This window comes from Chrysemys picta, chromosome 1 (genome assembly GCF_011386835.1).
Source record: "Chrysemys picta bellii isolate R12L10 chromosome 1, ASM1138683v2, whole genome shotgun sequence".
Classification (NCBI taxonomy): domain Eukaryota; kingdom Metazoa; phylum Chordata; order Testudines; family Emydidae; genus Chrysemys; species Chrysemys picta.
The window spans coordinates 72,622,613-72,650,141 of record NC_088791.1 but is presented as its reverse complement, the minus strand read 5'-3'; the positions used below and the strand labels follow the sequence as shown (position 1 = coordinate 72,650,141).

The 27,529-nt window shown below is 39.4% G+C and overlaps 1 protein-coding gene across 22 annotated transcripts in view; it reads right to left on the bottom strand.

The window, feature by feature from the left end:
* SYT1 (synaptotagmin 1) overlaps positions 1-27,529 on the bottom strand; it is a 510,915-nt gene that overhangs the window by 369,721 nt on the left and 113,665 nt on the right. For 12 of the 22 annotated variants that reach the window (XM_065559631.1, XM_065559651.1, XM_065559576.1 and 9 more), the window contains one exon: positions 26,383-26,492. The exons of the other annotated variants lie outside the window; for them this stretch is intronic. The gene's annotated coding sequence lies outside the window, so the exon portion shown is untranslated. The remainder of the gene's footprint in view (positions 1-26,382; positions 26,493-27,529) is intronic. 22 annotated transcript variants of the gene reach the window in all.

Genomic DNA, 27,529 nt, shown 5'->3' with positions numbered 1-27,529 from the left:
TTACAGTTAAGAGGATATGAAAAATAATACTTTTACATCCACCCAAAAATCTGAAACTCAACAAATTTTCTAATATAACTTCTCTAAAATATATGGTATAAACACAATATGTTGTGTGCTGAAGAATAAAAAGATTTTAATGCACACTCAGCTGGAATGACCTACATAACTCACTCATTAGTACATTTGATCACTGCAAATTTATGGTTATAAAATCATGATACTGTACTGCCACATATTAGAGTGTGTGTGTGTGTGTGTGTGTGTGTGTGTGTGTGTGTGTGTGTGTGTGTGTGTGTGTGTGTGAGAGAGAGAGAGAGAGAGAGCGCGACCAACCATAATTCATTATTCACACAGGATTTTTTTTTAAATCAGTTATTCCTTCCCTCAGCCTAACTAAGAATGGGCAAATGATATAGGAATTGTTAACAATTTAGTTGCAAAGACAATATGATCTTTAAATGAATGTAGTTTTAAGTGACGCTATACTAGTTGCACAGCCAGAGTTAACATGGCATATAAATTGAATAAGCTGGAGGCAAGAGTTCAGGGCAACTCAAATATAACATCAGACCATTTATAGCATAGTCACCTAGGTACTGAAATGGATAGTCAAGAGCCAAACCATTTCAGAAGAACCAACCAGGAGAAGAGGAGATGATCAGAAAATATTTATATTTTCAAAGCATTTTTTTTAAAGTAGAAATCAAAAGCATTTGGTTGGGGAGGATTAGATGCAGCATGTTGAATCTTTCATCTTGAAGCTAGAAATATATTGTTATTCCTTCTCCTAAAATCACAGCTATAAGACATAATAAGTTATTAATGAATGTAAATTATAAAGAATGAGTAGAAAGCGCGTGCCATGACGACTTTTAATTTACGATTCCCTCCATCCCCGGGGGGGAGGGGGGAGTCGCACTGACATACTTTATTCTGCTATTAAACTTACCTTTTCCATACAATTTCTTCTAAAGTTTGCATCTAGTGTTGAAAATCTTTATTGTAAAGTGATTTTAATTAGGCATTTTTGTAGCATTACAGATCCAGTATATACTAGACTTTGTTCAATAATGATTTAGAAACTCTTTGATGTGCCTGTGGTCCTTGATTTTAAATATTTAAATTCTTTCATCATGCAAATAATTAAAGCAGAGGATGCACTTAAAGTAGAATTACAAAAGCTTGAAATTACCTAAAGCAAACCTCTCAGTTAATCTAATCATTCGCTTAATCCATGCAAATTAAACATTCCCAGGCTTTCTGAATTGGAGGGCGAGACTGCCAAAAAATTAGCATTTACTACAATAAAGAAAAAGTGAAAGCTGAAAGAAACACCTAGATGAAGAACTGAGAGTCACAACAAAGAACCAAAAAAATTCTTTTGTTGCCTTAATCATAGAATCGTAGGACTGGAAGGAACCTCAAGAGGTCTAGTCCAGTCCCCTGCACTCATGGCAGGACTAAGTATTATCTAGATCGTCTGGGACAGAGGTTTGGGTAACCTACTCTTAAAAATCTCCAGCGATAGAGATTCCACAGCCTCCCTAGGCAATTTATTCCAGTGCTTAACTACCCTGACAGTTAGGAAGTTTTTCCTAATGTGCAATCTAAATCTCCCTTGCTGCAATTTAAGCCCATTGCTTCTTCACCTATACTCAGAGGTTAAGGAGTACAATTTTTCTCCCTCCTCCTTGTAGCAACCTTTTATGTATTTGAAAACTGTTACCATGTCTCCTCTCAGTCTTTTCTTCTCCAGACAAACCCAAATTTCAATTTTTCAATCTTCCCTCATAGGTCGTGTTTTCTAGAACTTTAATAATTTTTGTACTCTTTCTCCAATTTGTCCACATCTTTCCTGAAATGTGGCACGCAGAACTGGACACAATACTCCAGTTGAGGCCTAATCAGTGCAGAGTAGAGTGGAACAATTACTTGTTTTGTCTGGGTTACAACTCTCCTGCTAATACATCCCAGAACAATGTTTGCTTTTTTTTGCAACAGCGTTACACCGTTGACTCATATTTAACTTGACTCCTAGATCCCTTTCCACAGTACTCCTTCCTAGACAGTCATTTCCCATTTTGTATGTGTGCAACTGATTGTGTCTTCCTAAGTGGAGTACTTTGCATTTGTCCGTATTAAATTTCATCCTATTTACGTCAGACCATTTCTTCAGTTTGTCCAGATCATTTTGAATTTTAATTCTATCCTCCAAAGCACTTGCAACCCCTCCTCGCTTGGTATCTTCCGTAAACTTTATAAGTGTACTCTCTATACCATTATCTAAATAATTTATGAAGATATTGAACAGAACTGGACTCAGACCAGTTAAGATGACTGGTCTGTAATTCTCCCGGTTGTCCTTATTTCCCCCCCCCCTTTTTTTTTTTTAAATAGATGGGCACTATATTTGCCCTTTTCCAGTCCTCTGGAATCTCTCCTGTCTTCCATGACTTTTCGAAGATAATTGCTAATGGCTCAGATATCACCTCAGTCACCTCCTTGAGTAATCTAGGATGTATTTCATTAGGCCCTGGTAACTTTAAGACATCGAAGTAATTTTTAACTTGTTCTTTACCTATTTTAGCGTCTGATCTTACCTCATTTTCACTGGCATCACTATGTTAAATGTCCAATCACTTCCAATCTTTTCAATGAAAACTGAAACAAAAAGGTAATTTAGCACTTCTGTCATTTCCACATTTTCTGTTATTGTTTTTCTCCCATCCTGAGGAATGGGCCTACTCTGTCCTTCGTCTTCTTCTTGCTTCTAATGTATTTGTTGAATGTTGTCTTGTTACCCTTTATGTCTTTAGCTAATTTGATCTCATTTTGTGCCTTGGCCTTTCTAATTTTGTCCCTACGTACTTGTGTTATTTGTTTATATTCATCCTTTGTAATTTGACCTAGTTTCCACTTCTTGTAGGACTCTGAGTTCCATATAATTCAAAACATTTTTTACTCCTTTTGATTAATATTACAAAAATATTCTCCACTGAAGACAATGGCACACACTTCACACAGTCATTGAATTATTCTTCTCCATGGTTCTTTGTCACTTCCCTTACAGGAGACAGAATTTGGTTGTACAGAAAGCTGTGATTGGATGTAGAGGCACTGCTCAGTCTGGTGAGAAAGGGTTTAATCTCAGCTCAGATTCCTGCTCCACTTCTGAAAGCCATTCCTTCAACTCTTACTCCAGCTGAATAGTACGGACTCATGCAAGCAAACCTATTAAAACAGAATCCACCTGTGACCTTCATTGTGCCAACTGGCAGAGGGCACAGAGGTAAATCAGTGTTACAGGAATCCTCTGGGTCTGGTGTCTATATCCTAGTGTCCCAAAGAATGTCACTTAAAACCTCTAATGAAAGCCTGCACCACACTGGTCATCATAATCATTGGTATGTTGGAAGATATGTTGGAAATTATGTTCTTAAGGCCTTGCAGTTAAAGGGAGCGTGCATTCCTTGAGACAAACTTCTCCAGACGGGAGGTGAGAGATGCTTATCTCCTTACTTAACCATTGTGTAGTGTGTATCTTATAATAGAAGTCTATTACCATACCGAGTCAAATGCTAATGAAGAGCTTGGGGGATGGGGACTCCCAAAGAAAATTAACAGTGTGGGGTGACCCTGTCTTCAGGCAAAGATCGAAAGGTCTGGTATATCTGGGATGTAGGTATCCTTTGGTCTGAGAAGGCAATTGCCAGCAGGCTTTAATTTATGAAAAAAAGATCTCAGCCATCCTGGGCAAAAAAGCTGGGGAAAGGATTTGGGGTAAGCTATGCTGTAGTAGACAGGGGAATGTCTTGTGAGTTAAGTTTAGGCTCTAGAAAGCATGTTACGATTTTGTTTTATATGTAACCATTTATTTCCAATATTCTTATGTGCTATCATTTGAATCTCTGTTCTTTGATAATACATTTATTCTTGTTTTCACTTCAAATATATTTGAGTGCTATGTGTTAAATGGAATGGTGATCCTGGGTTAAAACTAGTAAGCCAGTATGTACTATTCCTTTGGGAGTAGAGAATCTGAGAGTGTTTAGTGGAACAAGGGGTGGACACTACAAAGGGACACTTGAGGACTATTCTGTTTGAAACGTGCCATGAGATCTTTAACTACCACCTGCATACCTTTATATCCCTAGCCCATCCAGGATAATGCAAAACCTACCCAGGCACAATGGGACTTATTCTTCATTGCCGTGTACCTTGACCAAGTGAAAATGACTATGCCAAGCAGGTATAAAATACTAGCAAATCCAAATGGGAGTGTTTCATTCTGTTTTTGCACAGGTGTGACCATGCAAGGTTTAAGGCAGTGGAGAATCACACACAGTATGTGAAAGTGAACACACGGTATTAGTGAAAAGTGAAGCTCAGACACGTCAGTGGCTCTGTTTGGATGAGCACTGAAAGCTGAGATGCTGAACAAAGCTACAGAATATTAACCTTTAAGTCAAGAGAACTGGAAATTTCCTAAGAACAGATTTTCTAAGAATATTTTGAAACTTCAAACTTTCATTCTTAGCCAAAGCTAATAATCAAATGAGATTGCTAAATTAAAAAGTACTGGCAAAAAAACAAAACAAAAATGCTTTTAACCCCCTAAATCTCAAAAAATTACTTAATGCAAGATTTGGTCAAAGAATCAGGTTGTGAGTTATTTTATCCAAACCTGTTCATTCATCACATCATATTATTCTTTGTATTTCATCATGTGTAAGCAGACTACCCATATTGAAAGATCGACATTTTTATAGATGTAATATTCCACATCTGAGTGATGTTTATACACAACTAATGGGCAGTAAAGAGGAGAACTGCTGCAGTATTGAATTCAGTGAGCACAAACAAATTAGTGCTAAATAAATAGGTCTTTGAGGTGGGGACTGTCTTTTCCATTATGTGTGTGTTTAGTGCCTAGCATAATCAGGCCTGAACCCCTATAGAGGCCTCTAGCACAAAACAAATAAAGAAATACAAGAACACCCTTTCAAAATGTGTCTTTAAATTTCTCAGCTTCTATGATTCATATACCTGACACACAACATTTCTTATTACAGTTACACAATTCACTATGCAAGATTTATATCTGTTGGGGAAAAATGAGTTGCCTCCCACCTATTGTCTCATGGAAACTCAGATCTCTGCCCATCACCTGTTTGGTATAGAATCACAGGGTTAGAAGGGACCTCAAGGGTCATCTAGTCTAATCCCATGCCCAGATGCAGGATTTGTTGGGTCTAAACCATCCAAGATATGGTCCAAGGTATGATTGCTTATTTAACACATTGGATGATAGCAACATTTCCCCTCAAAATCACCTCTTGCTAAAGTTAATGAACACTATGCTGTAACGTTAACTACCTGCAGGTTTATTTCTACTCCTCGCCTTTGAGTGAGTTCGTTAGCTGCTGACAAGAACTAGTTGTTTAAGGGTTTTTAAGACTAGGACCTTATGGGGTAGATTCTGCCATTCACTCATGTTGAATAGCATCTTAATCCATGATTATTCCCACTAAAACCAGTGGACTACTTGTGAAGTAAGGCGCTACTTACCATAGTCAAGGGTGGTAGAACCTTGCCCTAAATAATCTGTATTGTACTTAAAAACATAAGAACAGCCATACTGGGTCAGAACAAAGATCCATCTAGCCCAGTATCCTGTCTTCCAACAGTGGCCAATGCCAGGTGCTTCAAAGGGAATGAACAGAACAGGTAATCGAGTGATTTATCCCGTCGCCCATTCCTTGCTTCTGGCAAACAGAGGCTAGGGACACCATCCCTGTCCATCCTGGCTAATAGCCCTTGATGGATCTATCCTATAAGTATATCTAGTTCTTTTTTTAACCCTGTTATAGTCTTGGCCGTCACAACCTCCTCTGGCAAAGAGTTCCATAGGTTGACTGTACGTTGTGTGAAGAAATACTTCCTTTTGCTTGTTTTAAACCTGATGCCTAGTAATTTCATTGGGTGACCTCTAATTTTTGTGTTATGAGAAGGAGTAAATAACACTTCCTTATTTACTTTCTCCACACCAGTCATGATTTTATAGACCTCTATCATATTCCCCCATAGTTGTCGCTTTTCCAAGCTGAAAGGTCCCAGTCTTATTAATCTCTCCTCATATGGGAGCTATTCCATACCCCTAATAATTTTTGTTGCCCTTTTCTGAACCTTTTCCAATTCCAATATATCATTTTTTAGATGAAATGATGAGATCTGCAAGCAGTATTCAAGATGTGGGCGTACCATGGATTTATATAGAGGCAATATGATATTTTCTGTCTTATTATCTATCATTTTCCTAATGATTCCCAACATTGTTAGCTTGCTTGACTGCCGCTGCACATTGAGTGGATGTTTTCAGAGAACTATCCACAATGACTCCAAGATCTCTTTCCATCATTTTATATGTACAGTTGGGATTATGTTTTCCAATGTGCTTTACTTTGCATTTATCAACATTGAATTTCATCTGCCCTTTTATTGCCCAGTTACCCAGTTTTGTGAGGTCCCTTTGCAATTCTTCGCAGTCTGCTTTGGACTTAACTATTTTGAGTAGTTTTGCCACCTCACTGTTTACCCCTTTTTCCAGATCATTTATGAATATGTTGAACAGTACTGGTCCCAGTACAGACCTCTGGGTCTGTAGTTATACAATATAAAGCTATAAGTTCGGTATAAAAAGGACGTGTATTGCAAGGCACGGTCCTTTCTCAAGAGCTGGCACAACACTAGAGCTTGGTAAAAAGTAAAAATGATTTTGGTAACTAGTACATATATGTTCACAGTTCAAACCCTTTGGATAGTTTAGTGTGGCTGAGTTTCTGCCCAAGAGTGGTTAGGATTGAAATAGCAGTTTTACCAGTATGAACTGAGCTCAAAATTGGCAGAATGGTGTGAGGAAACTCATATAGCAGTTAGCTACATGATTCCTGGCCTTAGCCTGTGCATCCGAAGAAGTGGGCTGTAGTCCACGAAAGCTTATGCTCTAATAAATTTGTTAGTCTCTAAGGTGCCACAAGTAGTCCTGTTCTTCCCTGTGCCAATAGTCTCTCACTTTTATGAGATTAGACATTTTATGACAAAGTATACTCCAATATACTGTATCTTGCTTTGTCCAATTTATTAGTTTTACAAGAAAATCCACGTAAAAAGTGAAAAGTAAAGCTATGATTTGTAACATAACAAGAGGCTGCAGCAAACATTTTACTTCCTATGTATTTAAGCACCACAAGGTAGTCTTTTCTTTCTTTTCTTTCTCAACAGATAGGTTGTTATATTGTTTGAGTCTTGAGTCAGTTTTGCATAAAATAGTTAAAGGTCTGCAATGATGCTACAATATACAGGGATGAAGAATGCAATATTAGACTGCTTATTATGTTACTTTTGATTAATACAATCAGAGTCTGGAAGTGCAGCTGACATGATGTTTGACCTTTAGTATTGCTATCCATTACTTGGAGCACAGAAGTCCAAGATTCTTTTGTCTTTCTGCAGTGCAAGTTTGGGTCATGGTAGACAGTTACAGACTGCTGTTTTAAAGCCATATAAATCATGCAAAGAATGGAGGGAGACTTTGGCTGTGGTTTTGTTGGTGGGATTTATTAAGCTTTTGTTATTTATGTTGCTGCCAGGGTACTGTTATCTGTCGGCACTTGCCACAATCTGTATTTTTAAGAGTTTGTGAAGGGTGGTCAGAGCTAGGCATGGGCACGCTGATGGAGCATATATTTGAATAACTATATAAATATCACACACACACACAGAGCTCTGAACCTCAAGATTTCACAGTTCCTGCAGAGGATGTTCTGCAAGACACTGAACGCTGAAGTTCTTTAAAATAAAAATAACCATCCCCTCCATCCCAAAAATACAGAAACTACTTTCCCACAGGATAAATGTAATTGTAAAGCTCTAGTGCTATGTTTGTGTGTGTTCTCTCGGTCTCTCACTCTCTCTCTCCACATACAGATAGACCCGCACACATCTGTGTCATATACACAGTTTATGATAAGTATTATGATTCACAGAATGGACTAACTGGTTGGGGAAGTGAAATTTAGCACAAAGCTTGTCAATAGCTTCATTGTCACTTTTAATTATCTGAAATCATTAAAGAACACAACTCTTTAAACAAAGCAACAGTAGCAGCAGGATAATATATGGAAACCTCTGGCAACTTTGCAGCTCCGGGGAATGAGCTCTCTGCTGCCTTCTATTGGAGAATGACGGCTGAGCTAGAATGAGCAAGCCTTATTTGCATGTTTGTTACTCTCCCTCCCAGTGGGGGCATTTTGGTTAAAATTCATAAAAATGGGGTCCTGATCCATGACTGGAATTCCTATATGCTACAATTATACAAATAAAAAATAATATTCTTATTATGTGACAAAAGGGCAATACAACTGTACTTGATATGACCAGAGTGAAGATATGCCCTAACCAAAACTGCTGGGTAATGGAAATTAGAAAGACAGACTTCTACCTTGTAGGGAGGAGTGAATCCCTAGTAGCAAGGGCTCTACTCAACTGTCCTACATACAGTACTACTGAACTCCCTCCAAGTACAATGACAGAGCTGAAGGACTATTGGCAAGGAGCTGGATCCAGCATCTACCAGCAACTCTAAGAGCTGTGATCACTATAGCTGAGTTAGGAACTGGAAGACCTAGATCTGGAATTGTGACTAGAGATGAGCGATGGCATGGAGACAGTGGTGCAGTGACAGTGATACAGAGGCAGTTAGGAGCGACAGCACATAAGACAGCGTGCAGCTAGAGGTAACAGCACAGCACACAGATGGCATCGTGGCTACAGGCGGAGACTGTGTCTCTTCATGGAAGCCAGGCAGACCTTCTTCCCTCCTACAGAGGCTTGAGATGGACCTGCCCGAGTGCACTCCTAGGCTCTGGGACTTCATTAACCACTGACAACAAACCAGGACTGTTTGTCAATCCCAGGTTGAAACCAGCAGGCCAAGAAACCGAGGCAAAGAACTACTGCCCAAGGTTCGCATTTTACTTACAATTTGTACAAACATACTTTACATTTATTGTTTTTTGTTTCCCCAAATTAATGCTGTGGTCGTTTCCCCCTTAATAAAGTTCTTTGCGTTATACACAGATTGTGCTTGCAAGAGAGGAAGCAGTGTTTGTTAAGGCGGGCCAGGGAAGGTATTTAGTTTCTCCCAGGTTTCTGGATTGGGATTTGCGCCAGTGGCATTTGTAAATTTCAAGAGGAACCCCTAGATATTTGAACACAGCCCGTTTTGCTGCTGACAGCCCATGGCAGAAGGGTTACATAATTTTAATCTATGTCTAATCCCAAGGCTAGCACTGATATTGCAGTGTTGCTATGTGATATTAGGTGTTCAAGGAAAGATGTGTTCAATCTAGCAGTCACCTCTTAACTGGCAGTTAGGGGTTGCTGGCCCTAGCCATGTAATTGATTAACACTAGCACTGTCCTGGCTGAACAGACACTTGTTAAAATGAAGTCAGTGGATCAGCAGAAGTACAGTTAGTATCTAGGAGGAATTTCAAGGTGATGGGCAAGAACAAGGAAAGGACGGGTATGAAAAAGCCTGAGTTAAATTGATAATTGTAGGGAGAGACATGTAGGAAAACACTGAAGTAAAAAGGAAAAACAGCCTCCCTTATGTCATCACCATCTGATCCTCTCTTTAAACTTAGTTCTATCGGCAAAACAGCAGTTTTCTCGGTGAAGCAGTCAAGCTATATAAATACCAAGTGACAGAAGAAAAAAGGAAGTCTAATTCTCCTGTCAATACATATTGAAAAGTCCCATTAGCATCAATGGGACTTGAACAGATGAATGCAAGGGGAGAGCAGACCCTAAATGAGTTGGGGCCCTATTCTTCCCCAAGCGTGAGTGACATGACCACTAATGTCAACGGGAGTGTGTGAGCAGCCAGAGAGCAGTGCCTTTCTGAACCCGCTCTATAACTAAGTCTGCACATCGGGTAGAAAAAAAAAATCCTCTTCTTGGATTCTGGCTTTGCTAACAAAAAAAAAAACTGAATTAAAATAAAGTTCAACTCCAGCCTTCTTCCCAGGATTGACTGCTCCAAGAGACTGCTATCCCAAGACTGCTTAGTTCCTCCACCCTAGATCCTCCATCTCTCTTGAGAGTTACTCCCACTTCTCTTACATCCAGTTAGGGAAATAAGTCACCTGCCATAGAAATTCAGAGCCAGTTTAATTCTTCCTCCCATAACAGCAACATCTGTTTGGAGAGTGGAGTAGTTTAGGCCAACACTGCCACCCATTACAAGTCTTTACTTTATGATGTTCTGCATAAGACAGAAATCAAAGCTAAAAATATCCATATATCCCCAGCAGAATTTCACAGATAAGATTGAGGCACTTTGCCAAGCGGCAGCTGCTAAATACAGCAAGAGTTGAAGCTTTTTCTTGGGCATTTGCTGCAGAGGGTCAGAAGGGGCAAAAATTGCATCAAAAAGAATTCCTCCTGGTCATGCAGGCTGAAAAAGCCCTTTCTCCCCTGGTAATGGTAGTAGTATGTTCAACATGCTGCAAAAGCAATGGTAGGAAAGTAAAGTGGTAACATTACAAGTCAAGCACTTTGAATTGATCTTAGTGACATAATGTTGTGCATTACTGCATCTTTGCACTCACGTTAACTGGTCATCAGGTCATGGCTGGCCAAGTCACTAACTGAACAAAATGCTCCTGCAAGAGATCATATTATGGGTGGTGCGAGCACATAACATACATTAGTGGTGGACAAACCTCAAAGGATTTAGATAAGCACTTGAAATTATAGATGTTTATTCAAAATCTCTCTCAACTGTCCTAACCATAGGCTTCCAGCATCACCCTCCCCAGTAAAGAATACCCTCTCACCTAACCAGCCTTCATCTAGCAGATCCACTTTAGCTGAGAGGAGTAGCTCAGCTGGTCCATGCTACAGTAACTCCTCACTTAAAAAGTCGTCCCGGTTAACGTTTTCGTTATTACGTTGCTGATCAATTAGGGAACATGCTCGTTTAAAGTTGTGCAATGCTCCCTTCTAACGTCGTTTGGCAGCCGCCTGCTTTGTCCACTTGCAGGAAGAGCAGCCCATTGCAGCTAGCTGGTGGGGGCTTGGAACCAGGGTGGACCGGCAGCCCCCCTATCAATCAGTTCCCCGCTCCCCTAAGTTCCCTGTGCAGCAGCTGCCCAGCAGGCTAGCAGTTGCTGCTGTCCCTCCCCCCCACTGCCATGTGCTGCTCCTGTCCTCTGCCTTGGAGCTGCTCCCCAAGACTCCTGCTTGCTGTGCAGGTGGGAGAGGAGAAAGAGGGGGCTGTCAGGGTGTCCCCTCCCCCTTGCTCCTGCACACCGCTTGCCCCATCTTCCATAGAGCAGGGGGGACAAACAACAGGGCTCAGCGCGGAGGGAGCTTGCTGGCAGCAGCTGCGGTCTCAGCAAGCTGATCTAATTAACAAGGCAGTGTACTTAAGAGTAGGGTCAGCGTACTTAAAGGTGAAATGCGCATCTCTCTCACACACGGTGTGTGTCTCTGTCTGCGATGCTCTCTCCCCTCCCTCCATTCCTGCTGCCTTGTAGAATGTGAGCGTTAACTCTCGAGGGCTCAGCCAACTGCTAGTTCATCATTTAGCAGTAAGGCATTCCCTGGGAAATATCCCACCCTCTGACTCCTCCACCTCAACCAAACTTCACAATCATCATCACTGTGTACCAATATTAAATTGTTTATTTAAAACTTATACTGTTTGTGTGTGTGTGCGCGCGCGCATACGTGTACGCGTGTGTATAAAATATAGTCTTTTGTCCGTTGAAAAAAATTTCCCTGGAACCTAACCTCCTCATTTACATTAATTCTTATGGGGAAATTGGATTTGCTTAACATCGTTTTGCTTAAAGTCGCATTTTTCAGGAACATAACTACAACGTTAAGTGAGGAGTTACTGCATCTTGCTAGGAAGCAGGTTTCCTCTTTAGAGGACAGTGAGGTAGACAGCTTTCCCAAACCCCACCTGGATGCAATAAGTAGGCACCAGGTGGAACTCAGCCCTATTGAACTATAATTCAACATGGAAAGGCACGCTGGGACTTCCTGGAAAGCAGTGATGGATAGTAAAATTCCAGAGCACATTAGATAGCTCATTTCCTTCCTGCTAACCTTTGGATAGGGATTCATACTTGTTCTGGGGATTTTAAAAACTAAGAGGAACACAATGGTCACAAGTTATACAGAAGATTGGTGATACAGTATATTTGCATTTAAAAATGCGGACACCAAGCCCACTGAGAAGGAAGTAAACCTCTTCAGGGACAGGAGAAGCCCTCTCCTACCCCCAAAAGATCCACTGCAACAGGCAAGTAAATGAGGTTCAGAACTTTTTCAAATCTTCAAAGTGTTTGCTTCACATTTTGGTTTAGGGACAGGTGAAGGTTTGGACCAGTGCTTATTTTATTCAAACCAGTCTGTCCAACACTCTTACACTTCTCCATTCACTGCTTCCCTGATTTGTTTTTTGTCCTAGTAAGTTTTGGTTCTTGAAGGCGGTTAAATATTTTTATTCCAGGGAACCAACATTAACCAAACCATAATAATAGAATGGCCTAGTGGTGACATCTAACACCAGACCCTTCAGTACTCAAGCAGTAAGTGAACTGTGATATAGACAGGCTGAAGAAGAGGATGGAAGTGATGATTAAATCCCCCTGAAAACAAACAAAAACAAAACAAAACCCAACAACCCCTGGTTAAATACTGGCTACTTTGTGATATTCATAATTAAAGAGAAAGAAACCTGTTGGCTTGTAATTGGAGTAGCTGAATCACAGAAACCTAGCAGAGGAAAATGTCTGGGAATTTAAAATCATCTAGCCAGCCTCCTTATGCTGTTAAAGATAGAACACGTCTGAGTGGCCATATGGATGAGCCTGCATTCTAAACATAAAGCTGCATATACATCTCTCACTATTATAATGTGATTTTTCCATGCAATACTTCATGCCAGACGTTAAAGCTAGGTAGTGTCCCGTGCTGCTTATAAATGGACAAAGTGCACATTTTAAAACATGGAGTATAGAAAGACCAGAATGTATCTTGCTTACAGCAGCAAACATGGAAAATATATTAACACAGAAGAAGCCATTTTGTTGCTGGTGAAAAAGGGAAGCAGAATGAACAGCAGTGCAGAAATATACTGGAAAAAATGTGTGTAAGTCACAGTGTGATGTACACAACTATTCACTTGTAAAGTATTTCCAAGCTTACCAAAGAAGTATCAAGCATCCCCCACGTTCATAAATATGTACAATTTTGCTGCAGTTGAATGAAATTTCACACGCTGTGCTTCATTTATTCAAGTTTTTGCAAAAGACAATTTGTCCATTATTTAGGTGTTATATTCTCCAGTACATGTGCATCTTAACTGATGTGGACGAGAGTTCTACCATCAAATACAAATCATAACGCAGCTGTCTTTTAGTAAATACTGTAAAATGACCTGCACCTCTCCTGCCAAAACCAATCATATATACTAAGGATGCCAACCTGCTGTCTTTCATCTGTTCTCCTTCCCCTGAAAGGTAGTCCTATGTTCTCTCCCTGTGTTATAAATTCAATGTACAAAGTACAATTTTACTTTAAAGTGTACTAAGATTTATAAAATAGAAAGGAATCCCATTTCATTGCAACCATCTGTTTCTAAGAAAGAAAGAACTGGAATGATGTTAAGTGATGGAAGCTCTCTGTCTTGTCTCCACCTGCTTCTTTTTTTTTTAATTTTATTTTTTTAGTGCTGTTCCAGTAGATTTTAAAACTTACTTACAAGAGCCAATATATCAGATGTACCCAACTGTCCCACCTCCTGGCGAGGCTCACAATTATAAAGAAAGATTTCTTCCCACCCTCTGACTCTACACACACTGATCCCCCACCCTCCCGCTGGTCAGTGCATGTTACATGTCCCCTGCCACTATATACACAATCTAGAGAGAATATCTGAGTGTTACAGCTAATAAATTTGGAGTTTGGCTCTTAAACTCAAATTATACAGACTCAGTTCCAAAAAAGTGAAAAATAATGTTGGTTCCACCCAACCCCAAAATTTTTCAGAATTGTCAGCAAATCAAAAAAGTTGGAAATGTTTCATTTTGGGTGTAACAAAGTGTGATATTCTGCAGCGTACAATCTGGACTGTTCAGCAGCTGTCCCCCCTCAATTCTCCAAGCTGGGATGCATTTTACTCTGCTTTGCTGTGAGAACAACCACTCCTGGCCAGTACCTACAACATCATTCCCTGATGAATTACATGAATGCTCTGGCTAGCCACTCATTAATTATATATAGGACAACACCAGCAACTTCCCAGTCCCAGATAGTCCCCCAGAAATGTTCATCTTGTACTGCCCAGCAACCTCCTGCATAATACAAGCTCATAGAAAGTCTGACATTTCATTAATGGAAATTGATATGCACAGTCCTGTTATCTCAAGTGAAGGTTCCCAACACACACTGGTTTAGATAAAAATCAATAAATCTAGTTTATTAACTACAGGAAGACAGATTTTAAGTGAGTACAAGTAATGAGGCATAAAAGTCAGAATTGGTCACAAAGAAAATAAAATATAAGAGGCAAACTAATATCTAACTTATCAAGCTATAAAAAGCAACAGAGGGTCCTGTGGCACCTTTGAGACTAAGGCCTTGGCTACCCTTACCCGCTAGTTCGGCGGCTGGCAATCGAACTTCTGGGTTCGACTTATCGCGTCTAGTCTGGACGCGATAAGTCGAACCCGGAAGTGCTCGCCATCGACTGCGGTACTCCAGCTCGGCGAGAGGAGTACCGCGGAGTCGACGGGGGAGCCTGCCTGCTGAGTGTGGACCAAGGTAAGTTCGAACTAAGGTACTTCGAACTTCAGCTACGTTATTCACGTAGCTGAAGTTGCGTACCTTAGTTCGAATTAGGGGGGTAGTGTAGACCTGGCCTAACAGAAGTATTGGGAGCATAAGCTTTTGTGGGTAAGAACCTCACTTCTTGCATCTGAAGAAGTGAGGTTCTTACCCACGAAAGCTTATGCTCCCTACACTTCTGTTAGTCTCAAAGGTACCACAGGACCCTCTGTTGCTTTTTACAGATTCAGACTAACACGGCTACCCCTCTGATACTTATCAAGCTATGTGTACTTAAAAGCAAAAGGTTTTTCCTCACTATAAGCTTACAGCAGTCGGGCTGGATTGCTTCAGCCAGGACCTCCCCACAGTTCAGTAATGCTTCCTTTGTCTTTAAGATGTTGATGTTGTGAGTAGAGATGGGGAAAGAGGTGATTTGGGTGCCTCTGTTTCTCATTCTTATACCCTTCTTCCCAATTTGAGGATTACCTCCAGCTGGGGCTCAGGCAATAGTCTGTTTACATGGAAAAACCCCAGTTGTGTCTTTGCCAATATGTAAAGTTCTTGCTCACACCCTTCTTCCTTCCAAAGAATGGCCATTTGCCAGGTGATAGTTCAGGATAGTCCATTTGATTATGCCAATACCTGGCCAGGGCCTCAGTGTCTCTTTTTGACTCTAAAGAACTGGTTTGGGTCTGCTTTTCTAACTTTGGAACATGTTACAGCAATGTTATACAGATGAATCTTATAAACTTTACATACAATGGTGCCACACATATTTTACCAGAACAATAATGTTCAGCAAATTATGAGTTTTCAAATGATACCTCAGACAGCATTCTTCGTACAAAATTTATCATAGTTTTATAAAAAAGGTGAACATAATAATGTAGTCTGTCACACAAAGTGTTTTGGTTTGGGCATTACAAAAGCAAAAGATATAAAGGGCTGGATTCACAAAAAAACAACATAGAGGAATTGATAGCCTGTGTGCATCCAACAGTCCATTGGTTAGGGCACTGTATATCAAGAACGTTTTGCTTTGCCCAAAATAGTTTCCTAAGTGACAGCTATAAAAATAGAATTAATATTCTTTAAGACTAAACTTTTGTGTAAATTGCAACTTAGAAAATACCAGCATTTCATATTTCTATAGACTATGTTTGATTTTCACCCCCAAAATGTCAACTAAACACCACCATACTGTATTTATTATTGTAACGGAGTTGCACTCACCTCTCACGAGTGCCCCCCAGCTGAGAGCATTTGCCTGCACTCTCTCTTGCCAGGTCTTCAGTGATTCAGCCCTCTGGCCAAGTCGCATACACTGTCCATCTGTGATGAAAGCAGTGCAAACCCCTTTTGGGGTACAAGTCCAACAGGGGCCTCTCTCAGTGCCCTCTGTGAAGTCTCTCTCAGTTTGTCCCTGCTCTGGAATAGAGCAGTGCTCCAGGGCTCCTTCCCTGGAGGCAGTGTCTTCACCCTCTCAGGGCCTTTCTGGCCCCAACTCTTCAGCTGGCCCACTACAGTTCAGTCCCCTTTTTGGAGTGCCTCAAAGTCCAGGCCACTTTCCCAGTGGCTGGGAGGGGGGAGGAGAGAGATCTGGGCCTGCCCTCTACTCTGGGTCCCAGCCAAGGGACCCTATAGATAGCAGTCATTCACAATGTCCCTTTAAATAAACTGTGTTGCTGCTATAATTCCCTGGGCCACTTCCCCGTGGCTCACACACACTCTTCACCCTTACCTCAGGACCTTGTCTTCATGGAGTCCCAGCAGCCAGCCTGGAACACCATCCACTCTCCTTCAGCTCTAGCAAGGAACTGAACTCACTCTGGCCCTGCAGCTCTTCTTATACTGACCCGCTGGGCCATGGTTGGCTGCTTCCCACACAGCCACTCTAGGCAACTTGGAGGAACTCTCTACTGCCTTTCTCTGGGATGGGGTGTGGCAGGGCCACAAGAATATTTTATAAACATAAGTTGTGTTTTATAGTGTATTTTTAATATACAGGTCTTCAATGTTTCCACTCATTTAAAAGGGAGCACAATATAACACTTGACCTGTGCCTACATTATCCATGCTTTCTGAATCTTATGACTTCCTTTACAGATGAATTCAAATTCACCCATATTTTCAATTCTGCTTCCATTTTGCCAACTGTTCATTACTTAGAGAATCTATTTTATTTCGCAAACACAAGAATACAGGGTTCCTCTCTTCACAATTTTCTTTACCTTGACTGGCCACTCTGACTGGTTCATGTTACACTGAAAAACTAACAATGGCTTCTTTTCTCATCTCTGCTGTGTTTGGGCAACGAACCCAAACATCAAGTACACCATAGAATCAAAAAACTGTAGCTAGCAAGCGAGATAAACACGATAATTAACATGTCAGAAAGCTATCAGGAATATGTAACAAAGAATCCCACAAGACCAATCACTCCTTGTTTGGATGATGATTTGTTTTGCTTTGTGGGCATATTTGCCATGCCAAACCTGTTCCTTGCAATCTCTGTTTCCTTGAGATATCTGAAAAACTAAGCTTCAACACGCATACTGTATTTTTCCAAATATTAGTGTGATAAAAAGCCTTGATCGCTGCCTCGCTAACTAGAGCATGTAGCTATTACTTTGTATTTTCCCTCTTTATTCCATTTTAAGAATCAAAGTAGATAAGCACTAACAGAAGCCACTGTTATCAATATCAAGGAGGCGGCACACACACACACACACACACACACACACACACACACACACACACATGCGATATTTGAACAAATTGAAATTCTACATGTCAGTAGCAGTCAGGCTACTGTTGAAAAGTGCTAGATAATTAAATCCAAGAAAGAATTGCAAATTTTGGACCTCTCATAATGATATGATGTGGTGTCAGGCACAGATAAGCAGTTGTATTTCCAAAAATACAAACATTTCACATCATATCATCTAAAAAAAAAAAGATAGAAGAAAAGAAACCAATTGTTTGGACAAACTGTTCAAACCAGTTGGTCATGTTGTAAAAGTCAGTGAATTGCTTTGCTTGGTTCTCTGTCTTTCCTCACAATGTCAGGAATAAACAGTAGTAGTAATGCTGATATCACTCTAACCCTATACATTTCCATAATATATAGACATATATAATATAAATACCAGTCATTACATACTGTGGCTGCCATTAGAAAGTTGGCCATTAATGTGGTGTTTGTGGCATTATTAGCATAGAATTTGAATGATGACAGTTAAGAGGTGGTTATAAACACACACATACTATGTACATTGTGCATTCTTTATCTGTATCAGGCCAGCAAGGCTGAATGGATAGGAAGTATGGGCAGTAGGATGCACCATGGCAGAATTTAGCCTGCTTGCTTTTCTTTACTAGCACAAGATTCAAGGCACACTGGATACAAATAATTAAACAACAAAAATCAGTGGCTCTCCACTTCTACCATAAACACAGTTTTGCTGAAAATAAAATTATTTCCATAAAATAAACTTTGGGGCAGATTCTGAGTTCATAGGAAGCATAAAGACAGAAGAACTTCCTTGAAATCAATGTTCTTACAGCAATAATAATAATAAAAAACCCACATCAGAACCAGGCTCAGTATTTATGAAACAGTAACACTATACATATTTAGGATTAGGGTTGCCAATATTGGATAGGTATATTCCTGGAGGTTTCATCCCATGACCATAATCTTTAATTAAAGATAAATCTGTAATTCCTGGAGACCACAAGACAATCCTCGAGTGCTGGCAACCCTATTTTGGACCCAATCCTGCAGTCCTACATAGGCAAAACTCTGCTTTACGGGGAGTTTTAAATGTGAAAAATTTGACTGCAGGATTAAGCCCTAAGTAGAATTTCTTCATCATTTGGATAGGCTAATAATAGAAACTCAGCTCCGTTTTGTTCTTTATAGTAACTTCAAATATGAAATGTGCATTTCATGTTTAAGGTGATACACAGTGTTTGCTATATAGAGATCATACACAAATGTCAGGAGTCATTCACTATTACACTTAGTCCTTTCTGCGCAGAAAGGACTAAGTTTTGGCAAAGGCTCTTTCCCCTCTCAGGTCCATGACTCCAATACCATTTATAAAAACTAAGACTAGTTCAGATCCTTGTTAGCCTTAGGCCATAGCACTAAACTTCTGATCCTCTTTATAGACTCCATTCTGATTTGTTCAAATATAAATGTCTAGATGTCAAGATAAAAGAAGAGCCAGGCCCCCTGTGTCCACAGAATATGAATTTTTCCAGACTGTAAGGAAGAAAAGGCAACCAATGTTGTACCTTTAAAGGGGAAGAGTATAGTTGGGGCACAGAGAAATCTATCTCCGAGTCCTAGGAAAGAGATGGACTTCTTCCTAGTCCAGGAAGTCAAGTTCTGGATCACTATACACCTGGAAGAAAAATAAAATTGCCCCCAAAATGTATATTAAGCCAAATACTCTTCTCACACTCAGGTAACTCCACTGACTTAAAAAGGAGTTACTCCTAACTTACACTGCTGTAATTGAGAGGAGTATTTGCCTTTTTGTATAAACTAGTCAGTCTACACTGTCTCCTAGTTTACACAAAACTATATTTTTTGCGCTCTTTGTTTTTGCTCATCAGCTAAGGTTTCTTCACAACAGAGAAACATCAAGATAAGAAAAAAAATTGCATGAGCATCATTAGTTGGAAACAAGAGGTAATGAAGATAACAGGCCTAATCCTAGTAATTTCTTTACTAAATTCCTAGAGGGGGAAGTTACACAGTGTATGCTTCATTGCAAAGCTCTGAGACCACTGTGTCATAGTGAACCAAATTTGCCCTCCAGATGTCTGTTGAGTTGCAAGCAGGGAAAAATTTGGCCTATCTTCCAGCCAATGCACAGACCAGAAAACAAAACAAAACAATTGAATTGCTGGAAAAATAGCATGAATCAATATTTTAATTAATTATCTTAAGTACCTTCCATGCACAGGGAGTAAAGGGATGGGAAATGTAATTATTCAGATGAACCCACAATGGATTGCTATGGTTGGATGTCAAGTTGTTGGTTTTGATCAAGCTTTTAGTGAAGAGGGTCTATCTCATACTATGATGCAAGAGAGATAGGAATTGCAATAGTGGATCTGACTCAAGGTATCTGACAGGACTAAATACTTCAGAGGAAGATGCATGCAGTTAGATGTAGTATAATCTGACCTCCGTGGGAGGCTCCTCTTAACATCTAGTAATTGGAGATTGGTTCATGCCCTGAACATGCAGTTTTCTCTCTCTTCTAAAACTTTCTCTTGGAATTTGCTAAGATGACACTAGATATTCTTGTTATCCATATAAATGTCCAATGACTTTTGGAATTTTGCTATGTTCTTGGCCTCAATGATATTGTGCAACAATGAGTTGGACCTATCACCCTGCCAATTAGGGATCACAATCTGGTGACTGGGGCTGGTCAAACAATTTCCCTCAAAACTTTTTTTCCATAGAAAATTGGGTTTTCGATCCAATGAAAATGTTTGCGCCAAACCTTGTCTTTCCTTAAAAGCTGTTCAGTTCCCCCTTGATGAAAACTGAAATCTTTTTGGTTTTCAAGTTTTTGAAAAAAATTGAAGTCTTCTGTAGAAACAAAGCCCATTTCCTGACCAGCTTCCCTGTTGACTTCCACTGGGAAGGTTCTTGGGAGACCGAGGACAGCAGGGAGCTCACAGTAAGGCCCCTACCCCAATTAGTTGGCTGGAGTGATTCTTCAAGCTTTTGAACTGGTTGTGCACAATTGTTTCTGTTTCAGACTAACAGAAACAGTAGGCTTGAGACCCAATGTAGAGAGGCTGTGGTTGTTTTCTGGGGGGCTTTACAAACTTTGTTAAAGGCCTATAATAAATATAGCACCCCACCAAGAGGAAAAAACTTTTTGGACCAGCATTTCTATTTTCTCTCTGATACGGGAGAATAAAGCCTGTGCTTAGCTACGCTACCTGCTTTAAATTCTAGTTTTTCCTGCAAAATCCTCTTGGTACTTCTTGTTCACTGTTGATATCTGGGGAAAAAAACAAAAAAAAAACAGAAGTCTCATTGCAACTGATGGTATTGGTGATGCCACAGAATGAAGAATTTTGTGTTACTTCCAAGTTAATTAGGGAATACCAAGAGGTTTTCATAGAGGGATTTTTATTTATCACTGGGTAACCAGAGGAGGATTAAGAAAAGAAAGGAGTACTGGTTATGAGATCAGGAGGGAGATGGGAAAGAGGAAACATGGACAGATGTTCATATTTTCATAGGTGTTATTACACTTTATGACCTTTGTTCTTTGAGACAAATCTGCAAATTCTAACAGCTTTGAAGAACACTTGCAATGAACAAGTTTCAAGTGAGAGTTCATCAGCTGGACTATCCCTTACTTCAGAAAATAGTTGGTGTTGATATAGAAACACTTTATAATGCCTTACTTTCGGTGTCCAGAGAATTTGGTAAGTCTATTGGCAAGGAAAAAGGGTTCTGAAAAGAGGAAAAAATACTTGGGATTAGTTAGGATGACCTGTCATTTTTCTCAACCCACTTAAAGAACACTCAGGAAGCAACACTTTGGCATAATATCTACTCCATGCTAACTGCATAAAAACATGTAGATATTCATATATGTTTATAAGATTAATAAGTGCATTATATTGAAGATAAAATGTCTGTGAGCTAAATTCTCCATTTGTTCCACTGGCCAACTCCATGGACTAGAATGGAGTTTTGCCTGGAATCCCTGTACTCTATTAGAGTCACCAGAGTTTTGCAGCATGAGAACTGAATAAGGTTTCCAGATTTTGTTCTTGTGTTTCTGAATCAATGGGCTACAGAACACTGTTAAGAAGAAAGCAAAAGAGTTGCCAAACAGGAACATATTCAGCTCTGACATAAGCAGGCTTAACTTCACTGAATTCAAGAGGCCATATTCTCAAGACTGTTTAGCTTTGGGCTCCTGATTTTAGGGCCAAAAGCACCAAATTCACAAAAGCCTGTGGGCAGCTCTAAGTTGTAGCAATTAACATAAGAAAGGCCGTACCGGGTCAGACCAAAGGTCCATCTAGCCCAGTATCCTGTCTACCGACAGTGGCCAATGCCAGGTGCCCCAGAGGGAGTGAACCTAACAGGCAATGATCAAGTGATCTCTCTCCTGCCATCCATCTCCATCCTCTGACAGACAGAGGCTAGGGACACCATTCCTTACCCATCCTGGCTAATAGCCATTAATGGACTTAACCACCATGAATTTATCCAGTTCTCTTTTAAACGCTGTTATAGTCCTAGCCTTCACAACCTTCTCAGGTAAGGAGTTCCACAAGTTGACTGTGCGCTGCATGAAGAAGAACTTCCTTTTATTTGTTTTAAACCTGCTGCCTATTAATTTCATTTGATGACCCCTAGTTCTTGTATTATGGGAATAAGTAAATAACTTTTCCTTATCCACTTTCTCCACATCACTCATGATTTTATATACCGCTATCATATCCCCCCTTAGTCTCCTCTTTTCCAAGCTGAAGAGTCCTAGCCTCTTTAATCTCTCCTCATATGGGACCCGTTCCAAACCCTTAATCATTTTAGTTGCCCTTTTCTGAACCTTTTCTAGTGCCAGTATATCTTTTTTGAGATGAGGAGACCACATCTGTACGCAGTATTCGTATTGCTACTAGTCCCAAAGGGGCCATTCCAATAACTGGGGAATCACTAGGGCATAGTGGTTCACTGGCTATCCCGCCTTCTCCTGCGTATTCCACCTATGACAGGGGCAGAGCCGGTGGGCTGAAGTAGGCCTGCTTTGACAGCTCTATGCCATTTGAGGATTCCTCTTAAAGTATGAGAATCCCCAGGGGCTCTGATAAGGTGGTTTTACATCTCTGGTGAGTCACTCTGAATTTCTGGAGAGGCCAAGGTAATTGTGATAGGGAAGAGTTTGGCCCAAAGGTTGAGTTTATCCAAAGTTTCCAAAGTCACTTGATACAAAATGTTATAATCTGTAATTTGAAAGATACACACTCTGATCATGCAATAGGATCCCAGTGAAGTCCAGTGGATTTTGTGCCAGCATAATTGTCCATCTGCATGGATCCCATTGTGTAATTGAGATCTTAGTAGATAATTCCCTTTAATCAAAATTTTACTGATAACTTGTAACACATTGCACAATTATCAATATTAGAAGATGCTATTAAAAACGCAATGCCGGAATGCTCAGCTAAGAAAGAATGGGATGGTGATTGCTACCTGGCAGACATTTAGAGTTCATTGCTAAAGTGCTTGAAGTGGATTTGTGCAGCCCATTCAGTCCCAACATTCCCTTTATAGATTTTTCTGAAATATGCCTAGACATAGTTTTGTTCCATTTGTACTTTCCACTTTATATTTACTTTACAGGAAACTTTATTCTATTCCATGTTCTTAGTTACGTATCTTATTGTCAATCACAGGTATTCGTGGGTAAGCTGTTTAGTAGCAATCCAGGTTCAAACACAGTCAGATGTGAGTGCAAGTCCTGGAAGCCACAGTTCAAATAGGAACTTCAGCTCTCAGATCCCAAAATGTTTGCCAGTTCTCATTTCAATTAGAATGAGTTATCTATGAGAACAGATTTAAACATTGCTGACTTATTTAACTCCCAGACACATTCATGAGAAGTAGTTCATATTCCCAGAAGAAGCTACACATGACTGAGACACATATGATTGCACACAGAGATGGAAATTAATCTTTATCATCCTAATGAACACACTCCTACTGCAATCAAGATTCATTTTCAACAGTATCTGTGTGAGAAAGTGTTGGGGGAGTAAGAAGATATTTTTTTTTCCAATCTCCATCTCTCCTCCCCTTTCTTACAAATTGCAAAAAGTTGTATTGAATTTTTTGTACTGAAAATAAAACAGGCTGTTGGCAAAACAAGAGACATAGCTAAGGTCACAGATGGACTGAAAGACTTAGCTTCACTGGGACCCCCCTCTACAAATAGAAAAATAATACTAAGCTTTTGTAAGTGTATTATTTTCATAGGGGACAGACACAGACACATACACATACACACACAAGCAGCATGAAGCTCTATTGAAATGAAGTCCTTGCAATGTAAGCAAGAAAAAAGTGATATGAATAATGTGTGACATACATCAAAAGTCTTGAAAATAACTTCAGACTATGAAAATATCTTTCAACAGTCAGAAGGAATGGTGCATACTACGGTATTTTAATCAAAAGTTGTATCAAGCTTGTAACAATATAGGGAATCTAATGTTTCTCTTGTGCTATGACTTCCTAGGGGAGAATGTCACCCGAGTGTCTCTAAATCCCTGGGCTGTAGTAGGCAGAAGTACCTGTGTATAGTGTACTAAGAATAAACTACACTTGGGTACATAAAGCCAATTATTTCAGTTCATATTTGTCATAACTATAAAGGGAAGGGTGTAACAGCTGTCCTGTGTACAGTACTATAAAATCCCTCCTGGCCAGAGACTCCAAAATCCTTTTACCTGTAAAGGGTTAAGAAGCTCGGGTAACCTGGCTGACACCTGACCCAAAGGACCAATAAGGGGACAAGATACTTTCAAATCTTGGGGGGGGGAAAGGCTTTTGTTTGTGCTCTTTGTTTGGGAGTTCGTTTGTCTTGGGACTGAGAGGGACCAGACATCAATCCAGGTTCTCCAAATCTTTCTGAACAAGTCTCTCATATTTCAAACTTGTAAGTAAATAGCCAGGCAAGGCGTCTTAGTTTTACTTTGTTTTCTCAACTTGTAAATGTACCTTTTACTAGAGTGTTTATCTTTGTTTGCTGTACTTTGAACCTAAGACTAGAGGGGAGTCCTCTGAGATCTTTAAGTTTGATTACCCTGTAAAGTTATTTTCCATACTGATTTTACAGAGATGATTTTTACCTTTTTCTTTAATTAAAAGCCTTCTTTTTAAGAACCTGATTGATTTTTCCTTGTTTTTAGATCCAAGGGGGTTGGATCTGTATTCACCAGGAGTTGGTGGGAGGAAGGAGGGGAATGGTTAATTTGTCCTTGTTTTAAGATCCAAGGGGTTTGGATCTGTATTCACCAGGGAATTGGTGAAAGGTTTCTCAAGGCTACCCAGGGAAGGGAATTAGTTTTTGAGAATGGTGGCAGCGGACCAGAACTAAGCTGGTAGTTAAGCTTAGAAGTCTTCATGCAGGCCCCCACATTTGTACCCTAAAGTTGAAAGTGGGGAAGTAGCCTTGACAATATTATTTCAAACATTTACTAATTCAAGAGGCATTGAAACAAAGCTAAAAGAATTAGTAGTGAATGGCACTACTGAAAGCATCTGTTTTCAGATAAAGTAGTCAGAAGTAATGAATGCAGTTTTAATAGTAAGTTAACATCTGATTAAATTTAAAATGTTACCCCATCAAAGTAGTACATAGAGAAATGTTAACCTCAAAACATCCTTAATCAAAGGCATTCAGCATGTGAATTGTAGGATACAAAAGAGCATGAACTGGCATTTATTTACCATTATCTAAGTACATAAGTTTTCATTTTAAAAAGGTATTTTTTAAACTAGTAACCACTTGAATCTTTATTTCCTCTATGGTTATTCAATTCATTAAACATAATTCTGAGTGTCTGGACATAATTAACTTTTATTAATATAATCAATATTAATAATATAAAGTGTCAGGATTGTGGAATTCATTTATGGTTTCTAAAATCTGAATATTCAGAAAACATGGGACTGAATAAAAAGATCATTATTCATAATTCAATTACAACTAACTTCAAAACACTCTCTTACATTCAGTACAAGAACTCAAAATGACAGACTGAGGGAGCAATTTGATTGGCTAATGAAGATTCTGAGCTGTGAAATAATTGAATTGGATGAAACTCATTAGCTAAAACAATAAAGCAGACATTTTATAAACACAACTACACTGTTCATAACAATGTAATGTATACAGTTTCCATGGATTGAGACATACATATGTAAAACAATGATACATCCTGCTGTACCCATCAATACTGTATATTAAACATAGGTTAAATCAAAGATAGATAACCTTGCCTAGAAGTGATATGTACAGTGGTGCACAAAAGCTCAAAGGCAGATGCCACAGCATATTTTTTTTATGATGCAAGACTGCTCAAGATCATCTATGGATAATGAACCATGACAACTTTGAATTTGATGAAGCATAAGTTGATAGTGAAAGAAGTCAAAGGAATGCAAGAAATATTTGAACAGTCAGCAAATGCATACAGATTGTTTTTTGCTTATCCTTGCAATCTGAAATAGCAACATAAGAGCCATAAAAATACGCCTCCACTAATTTGACATACCCTTGAAATCAGAAAAAGCCATTTTAGAAAAAATAATAATTTTCTCTATAGAAAAGTATCTTGCACTAAAACATACCACAAGCTATACAAAATCCACAAGGATACCAAACATTTGTTGGTGTTTTTAAAATACCTTATATGATCGGCATCAATGCAGTTTTCTGCTCACAGGGAAATCTCGAGTGAAGTATGTACCAGTCAGGTTCTAAATTCTTCACTGCTCAAGCTCCCCTTTCTTTTTCACTTTAAAAAGAGAAAGTGAGAGAGATTCCATTTAAACACTGTCTGGCACCTCTCTACTTGCATTTGCTATTATCTCTTTGCCCACAACAAACTTCTGTTTAGAAAACACATTAATTATTCTTGGTTTGTTCTATCCCCTTCATTTCTTGATTGTGAGAGGTTGAGTGGCAACAAAGGATAATCAATCATAAGATCTAGAAAAATGAACCTTGGATAAAGAAATTTCTTCCTTCTTTATGTTGATACTCTTTATCATTGACACATGGGGTTTTATTTATTTAATTTATTAATGTGACAATATTTTTTGTTTTCTGCACTTTTTAAAACTGAGGCAGACGTGGTGAATTTGCCATTCTAGTGCTGTCACACCAATGAGATACTTGTATGCCAGCTGATAAACATGTGAGAGAATGATTCCATAGTTTTAACTTCTTGATGATTCATTCCTCTTTCTGCCTGTTTGAGATTAAAGGCCCTAATACATAACCAAAATTATGTGAATGTTTATCACTCTCACCACAATGCTTTGCTGATATGGACTTTAGAAAAGTCAATGGAAACTTGTGGCAACTGAAGACAGGAATCCCAGGTGTCCTTACTTTAGTCAGAGTTGAGTAAACTCTTTACTGTAAAATGTGAGGATAGAAGAATTTGCTCTGCAGGAATAACACTTTGTTTTGGGCCACAGCCCACAGGTCTTACTCAGTTAATATACCTAATGGATTCAGTTGATTACCATGGGAGTTCTTCTGGGTAAAGATTATGGGGACTGATCTATAGTCTACTGAAATAAATCAAAAGACTCCAATTGATTTTAATAGGCTTTGGATCAGTCTTTATAGAATTTGGCCCTCTGAGCAGGTGGCTTTTCCAATCTGCTCTATAAACACAGTTCACACAATATGGAAAGTCTTCCTTTGGTTTAGCTTTATCAACAAAGAAAACAACCACAACAACATAATGTTATGCTGGAAGGTGTTAATGACTGAGAGCAAGCAAGTCTTTTGAGCTGTAGGCAATCATAGACCTCATTAAAG